Genomic DNA, 7410 nt, shown 5'->3' on the forward strand with positions numbered 1-7410 from the left:
TTTGAGTGCCTTACACAATGGTTTTCTTGTGCGTTTATTGTCAAAGTGGTGAGAGGCATCCAGTATCTTGAAGACTTTTCTTTCAGCCAAGAATTCTTATACTTGTGGAATTCATCTTGGAATTGTTAACAAATGAATGCTTAGTAAAATACAGAGCACTGTTTCCTACACGAATTCAAGATGACTCTTGATGGACATGCACAGCTAAAATGGAAGTACTGTAATCTAACTGATGTCGTTGTACAGGCAACAAACCAGTTTCTGCAGCCACTGTTGTTTGTCTCTTGGTTCATAATGACTTAAGCACACTTGACATCAACTGCATCAAGATGTGACATGTTTTTCTAAGGAAAAAAAAAAAACATTTAAAATGAAAAAAAATATTTTTAGGTATTTTCAAAACTGGCTTTTAAATAAATTTGCTTCCATACTGGTCGGATTTGACAAAAATAAAAATCAAACTGTGGGGGCGGGGATAGAAGAAATGAAGAAGGTATCAGTTCCGTATTTTTCAAAGCCAAATATGTAAATGCTGAGGAGAGGAAACAAATTTAAGAAGTTCAAATCTTGTAATTTAATATTGTTATTAAAACTTTACTGTATATCCTATTCTTTAACATTTGGTGTTAAAATCAAATTACTTGGCAATGCTTGACATTTGAAATAAACTTTTTCTATTGTTTTATTTGCAAATGGTTCAATTGATTTTGCTAGCTACAGTTTGGTCCTAGGTGAGATCATATTAAAGGACACTCTCAAGGTTTGTCCTCCCCTACATAAACCTATATTTAGAAAGTCTAGCTTATTCTTCAAACATGAATTGTCTGATTTGGATACTTTTAAGGAAAAAATACATACAGTTAATACTATATGAAAATGTGTGAAACGCCAAGTATTTACAATAGACTAATTTAAAAACTTATCCAAATAAGTAATTTTAAAATTCTATAGATTTTCAAAAGACAAAAATGACATAAAGTCTAAAATACCTTGAAAGTATCTTTTTTTGGAGTCATTCCCATAATTGCCTAAAACCCTTAAATAATATCTGATTCTATATTTTTTTGGAAATTTAGAGGCTTTAAAGTTAACATGAAATATGTTTTCATTTCATTGACCGCATCAACAAACAAATCCTATGACAATGGAATTTATTTTTTCTTTTAGGTGCAAAACCAATCTAAGCATTCCCATTGTGGCTAATGCACCACATTTCTGAAACTCTTTGAAGAAGACCTTTTTGCCATTGAAAAAGTATTATGTGGCCCCTTAAAGCAATGCTTCTTTATGTTTTTTTAAATAAAATCTCAGATATGATTTATATATTTAAATTACTATTCATTTTTGAATATCTACCTTTTTAAAAAATTATCATTCTTATTTCTGTTAAGCATTAATAGAGCACTTGTCTTTTTTGCCAAGTGTTTTTATGATTCATATCTATTATAATCCATGAAAGGGAAGGGGAGGAAAACTGCTTAGATTGAAAAAATAACAAACTAAGTTCTTATACCACAGATGGTAGCCTATAGTGCTCCCATCTTCTTCATTAAGCTTAGATGTCTCTGAACAACATATTCTGAGATAATCCATGAAATTTTAATGTATTACTCCTCATCTGGGATGTGGGAGGTGCATTTTAAGTTCAATTAATCACCAATGCTAGAATGACCAAATTGCAGGCTAAATGTATCCCTATGATACTCAAAATTGGTTTTTAAAAACTAAAAAAGAGATGATTGTATGCAGTTGAAAGCTATTTATTGTAGCTCTGGGCCAACTCTTCTGAAAATTGTAACAACAAATCTCTTTGTCAAGCTTGAACTAATGTATATAATTGAAATAATGTAAAGTTATATTTTCATGTTTTTATAGTCACAACATGACAAGAATACACAATGTAAGAGTATTTCAGTTATGGATAATGTCGATTGGATAATGCACATCACAGTAACAAGCAGTAATCATAGTTTAATATCCATGTAAAGGTGCATCAATATATTGCTGTATAAACTACGTCTGTGTGCATTTAGGTGAAAAGTAATCTTGAGTGATGACAGCTGTCTAAAGGTTTTTTATTCATTTTATATAAAAATGTTATCAAAAGACCAAATGTTTATGAACTGTTCTTATGTAAATTTCCAATGATCCTTTATTGTACCATTTTGTTTACAGTATAGTATCTTATTTCTGCTGTGTTAAGTGAGTGTCAGATTCAAAATAGACATGCACTTTCTACAACTTCTCACAGAGATGTTGGTATCCCTAATTTTTCATGTGTACCTCTATGTCAGAAAATGCTTTTGATTTTATTTTTAAATCTAACACCTGATGGCTTTTCTGGAGTGTTGTACAAAACTTCAATCATACATAAACATGTTCTTAAAAAAAGGCAAAAGATCCCTAATTTTGTTATTTGATTTTATTGAAAGAAATAATGGCAAACAGGAAAAAAGGATTTCATTTCTACAACCCTTTGGGAAAAACTTCACTGTATGTCCTCAGTCTGTCTATTCATAAAGAAAATGGGGGAGGGAAAGTTGGACTAGATGATTTCTCAAATCCTATCAATTTCTAGGATTCTATGCAAATTTTTATGTCATACCAAGAGTTGGGTAAAGTAACTAGAAATTTCAACATTCTAAACATATAATTATTATGAATTCTTGACATATCTAGAATTACGTTTACTCATTCATCTTTGTGATAGTTTGTAATATAAATGAAGATGTCATACATCTTACCCATTATCAAACACCATTAAGTCTGCTTAAATATTGTTGCAACTACCCTCAACTGAAATAACAAAAATGTGTCTTGATTTTAAAGTGGATGTCATTAATAAGACTCCAATTTTTAAAGTAAAAAAATGAAAAATAGTTGTAACTATGGATAATTCTGATATGAATAACAAATGAGCTCTCACCACCCTCTTCCCCCCAAAACAACTGAAATCATATAATATATTGCTTGAGCATAGAACAACAAAAAATGTGAACATACATAACTAAACAATCAGAGATTTAATAATATTGTGGAAATTCAAAGAATGTAAAATAATAGAGAGAATGCTGGATCTGGAGTCAGAGAATATGAGTTCATATCCCAGTTTTACAAGTCATTACCTGAGTGATCTTGGATAAGTCACTCAGTCTCTTACTGTGCAATGAGAGAGCAAGATTAAATGAGCTCCATGATCTCTTTAAATTCAAAATCAATGTTCCCAGGACATCTAATCTCTGCATTATCTGATCAAAATGTTTCAGTGATAGAAATTGTTTACCTTATTGAAATGTTTTAGTTCCAAAGGTACACTGAGAGAACCATTAACTATCTAAGCACCCAAAAGGAATATTTAGTTCATTCTAGTAGATATTTCAATGGGGAAGAATAGAGTTAAAACAGCAGAATTCAGGGCTTTGACACTAGCAATTTTTTTCTCTCACTTTTGGTTTTTTTCCTTATTTCCTAAAGACAAAAATAAAATAAAATAAAAATTTCCCAACCTTAACCAATGAACACAAATGTTTTGGTATTATCATTCTTCCATGAAATATTCTTTTAGATTTTTAATCCACTGAACTAAGCATTTTCCATAAAGAACCATGTTTGAACAACCACATTTTTTTTTTTAAAAAAAAAGTATAACTGGTAATATTAAATTGAAAGTTTAGGTACTTTTATGAATGTTATATAAAATTACTTCTTTTATGATAATTTAAATTAAGTTGAGGGTGGAATCTTTAATAACTTGTTTAATTTACCTTTTTCAGTTCTATGTGCCTAGTAGGTGGCTAGCTAAAAGAGCTCAGAGTCTATGAAGAGTTTGTTCTTTCAGACAATTGCAGGTTGACAATTATTCTATCTCCGTTTTATATGTGCTTAAGGAAACTGAAAAGTTAAGTTAATTTGGACAAGATCATAAGCCAGTCTTTCTGACTATATTTCTGGTTCTATTTTATAAGACTGCCATTATTTGATACATAATAATAACTATCATTTATATGTGTTATTTTAAAATTTATAAAATGTTTTACAAACACTTTATTTGGCCCTTAGTACAACTCTAGGAATTAAGTGCAAGTATTGTCTCCATTTTACAAATTAAGAAACAGAAGCAGACAGATAAAGAAACTGAACTGCTCAGAGACACATAGCTAGGCAAACTCAGGTCTTAATGATTCTAAGATCAGTGCTCTATTTACAATGCTACTTAAGTGTCTATCACTGAAATTATCAAAGCAATTAATCAAAAGATAAAAACTGCTATTATTAATGGCATTGTTCATTGCATTCTTGGAAACCAAAAGGTTTCAGCTTTGCTTCAATAAATGTGTAATCTCATGAATGTAAGTATTCTTTCTGTCAGTTCAAATCTTAACCCAACTCTGTTCCTCCTCATGCTATGAGATACTTGTTCCTGTGCTCTTTTAGCTCCTGCATGGATGCTTACTTGCTAAAGTCCCCTTTGTGTGTGTCTCTGTCTCTCAGTCTCTGTCTCTCTGTATCTCTGTCTCTATTTGTATCTCTGCCTTTCTCTTTTCTCTGTCTGTCTTTTACTCTTTCTGTTTCTCTATCTCTATTGTTTCAGTCTCTTTCTATCTCTGTCTCTTTTCCTCTCTGTGTCTTTGTGACTCAATGTTTCTCTGTATCTCTCTGCCTCTCTTTTTCTCTTCCCTCTCTCTGTGGCTCTATGTCTCTGTATCTCTCTGCCTCTCAATCTCTCTCTCTCTGTCTTTCTGTTTCTCTCCCTCTCTGTCTCTCTCCCTCTCTGTGTTTCTGTGTCTCTATGTATCTCTGTATCTCTCTGCCTCTCAGTGCAACATTTAGACTACCTTTTCTCAGTATTCAGAGTACCTTTTTGCTTGCCTCCTCTTGCTAGCTAGCATACTTTATTTTCCTTTCATTTATAGAGTTCTGGCATTAGATTCAGGAATACCTGAGCTTCTGCCTATGTGATATCAGTAATGTCCCTTAATCTTTATGTGCTTTAAGTAACTTCCTAGGATTTACCTATTAACTTATAGTCAAATCAAGATCTGGAACAGTAGAATGCATGTATTTTCCCCATGTGCTTTTTATTCATTCTACAAACTCTTTTGACTAGGTTGTCATGCAAAATATCTTATAAATATGATTATCTGTTATTATTATTCTAACAGTTAGATGATAATAAATGACCTCATAATATTTGCAGGTGAGAAAGCCTGTAAGGAAAGGTCAGTATTTGTTAGAAGATGATATTCCTTCTCTAAAGTACCTTCCTACTAGATTATACAATTGCAAGCTAATTTTCTTCTCGGGACTAATAAAACAAATGAATTGTGACAACAATAACAGCACTAGAATTTAGATATCTCTAAAAGTCCTTATTTTTGTGTTTAAAATTTGACAATAATTTTAAAATTTGAAAAATGTTATATATTATATTTAAGATACACATATATTCAAGTATATTTTTCTCATACATTAAGACTTCCATGGATTGTTGATATCATTAATGTGAATACTACTTCCAGTGATCCAGGTCAGAATCTATTGATGCCTGCTTGTGACTTCTCAGAAAACTGCCATTTGCGAATACTAACAAAGCCCTAAGAATTTATAAAATGAGAGGCAGCTTGGGTAAGTTTACCTGCCTTGAATTTCTTCCTTAGATACACATAACCTATGTGATTCTGGATAAGTCATTTGATTTCTGAATGCCCCATAAAACTCTTAGACTGTATGTTGTAGAACAAGTGCTGATCTGTTTTGACTAAGTTTATTTCTTTACCAGGAATTTTTTATACTAAGGAAATGACAGGTCCAGATAAATAAAAAGAATTCAAAGAATTTGAATTTGAGTGAAACAGTGTGACTGGTAAGTATTTAAATAGTCTTTTAAATATCCATTCTTTATTATAATTGGGTCTTTGGCTCTCTTTTCTTCATCTTTCTCACTTGGACTTTCATCCCCTTTCTTTTCTTTCCTTTATAATCCTTCTCTATTTTGGAACTATATTTCTTTCTCTATTTTGGAATTCAATGATACTAATTTAAATTGTATTTTATTATCTTGTCTTTCAGCTCCTGGCTCCTTCATTAATTTTTTTTTCTCGAGTATTCACTGGAGATTTGCTGTTTTGAAATTAACTTTTAAAAATCTTTTAACTAAAAGAAACTTAATAGTGGGTTGAGCATTTTCAAGATCTATATCTATGTTTTAAAATTGTTCAAGTGAAATAGAAATAAGTCCATATTGAATTCTGTTACAACATTACCTTCAATTTAACTTAACGCTTTGGACTTTTGTTTCTGCTTTTGTGTTAAAGTGGCTATATTTTGGAAATAAAAACAATCTAAAAACCTTTTATGGATCTCTGATAGTAGAAAACAAGATTGTTAATAAAACATCACTGACATTTAGAATTTTACATTACATTTTATTAATAAGAATTTCCATGCAATTCCCATTTTGTGCTTATCACTTAAAATAGTTTTGAGTTTTAAAGAATTGTAGAATTTCTGAGTTGGTCTAAAAAGCCATTTAGCTCAACTTTAAAGAGAAAATCCCATCACCATACTAAACAAATGGTTGTCCAGCCTCAGGTTTAAGATCTGAAATGTTAAGAAAATGTTTTTTTTTTTTTTTAATTAATAGTAAATTTTTTTCATTAGTTAAAGTTGAAATCCATCTGACTTCAATTCCTACATATTCATTGCTTCTAATTCTATCTACTGAGACCAAGAACAATTCTTGTCACTTTCTTATATAACAGGCTGTCTAAAAATTGCAGACAGCTATCTTGTTCCCTTTAAGTTTTGTTTTCTTTAGGCTAAGCAGCCTTGTCTCTTCAAATTATCCTTTTAAGCCATTGTTTCTTGGACTTTTATCATTCTAGTTACTCTTTTCTGGTGGATGCAGCACCCAGGTTAGTACACAGTAATCCAGGGCAAAGTGTAATGGGAAACTCACATCCTTAAATATCAGAACTATCCATTATAAATTCATGTCAATTTTGTTTGCAAACTGCCATTTCCCATTGTTGACTCATATTTAACTTTCACTCCATTAAAAAGTTTCCAAGTTATTTTCATATGAACTAAATCAAAGTATTTACATAGCTTCTTGTTAAAACCTAAGTGTAAGAATATATTTATCCCTATTTAATTCCAACTTCCTAGAGTTGACAGATATTCTAGCATATGGAGAGCCTTTGAAAATATGATATTGTCATCCGATATGCTGACTCTTCTTCCAATTTGGTGCTGTCTATAAAACTGATTAGCATCCCACCTATGTCTTTGTCTAAGCCATAGATAAAAATGTTTAATAAAATATGGCCTAAGACAGGTGCCTTGAGGCATTTCATTAGACTACTTCAAGATTGTTACAGAACAATCATTGAGAATAGGTGTGAGTGCTGG

At 31.1% G+C, this 7410-nt stretch overlaps 1 protein-coding gene across 4 annotated transcripts in view; it reads left to right on the forward strand.

The window, feature by feature from the left end:
- Positions 1-2398, forward strand: part of GRIA2 (glutamate ionotropic receptor AMPA type subunit 2) — a 167341-nt gene extending 164943 nt beyond the window's left edge. For all 4 annotated transcript variants that reach the window (XM_031943065.1, XM_031943061.1, XM_031943063.1 and 1 more), the window contains one exon: positions 1-2398. This exon is cut by the window's left edge and continues 178 nt beyond it. The gene's annotated coding sequence lies outside the window, so the exon portion shown is untranslated.
- The last annotated feature ends 5012 nt before the right edge of the window (positions 2399-7410 follow it).

The sequence above is a fragment of the Sarcophilus harrisii genome, chromosome 6, assembly GCF_902635505.1.
Source record: "Sarcophilus harrisii chromosome 6, mSarHar1.11, whole genome shotgun sequence".
Taxonomy (NCBI): Eukaryota; Metazoa; Chordata; class Mammalia; order Dasyuromorphia; family Dasyuridae; genus Sarcophilus; species Sarcophilus harrisii.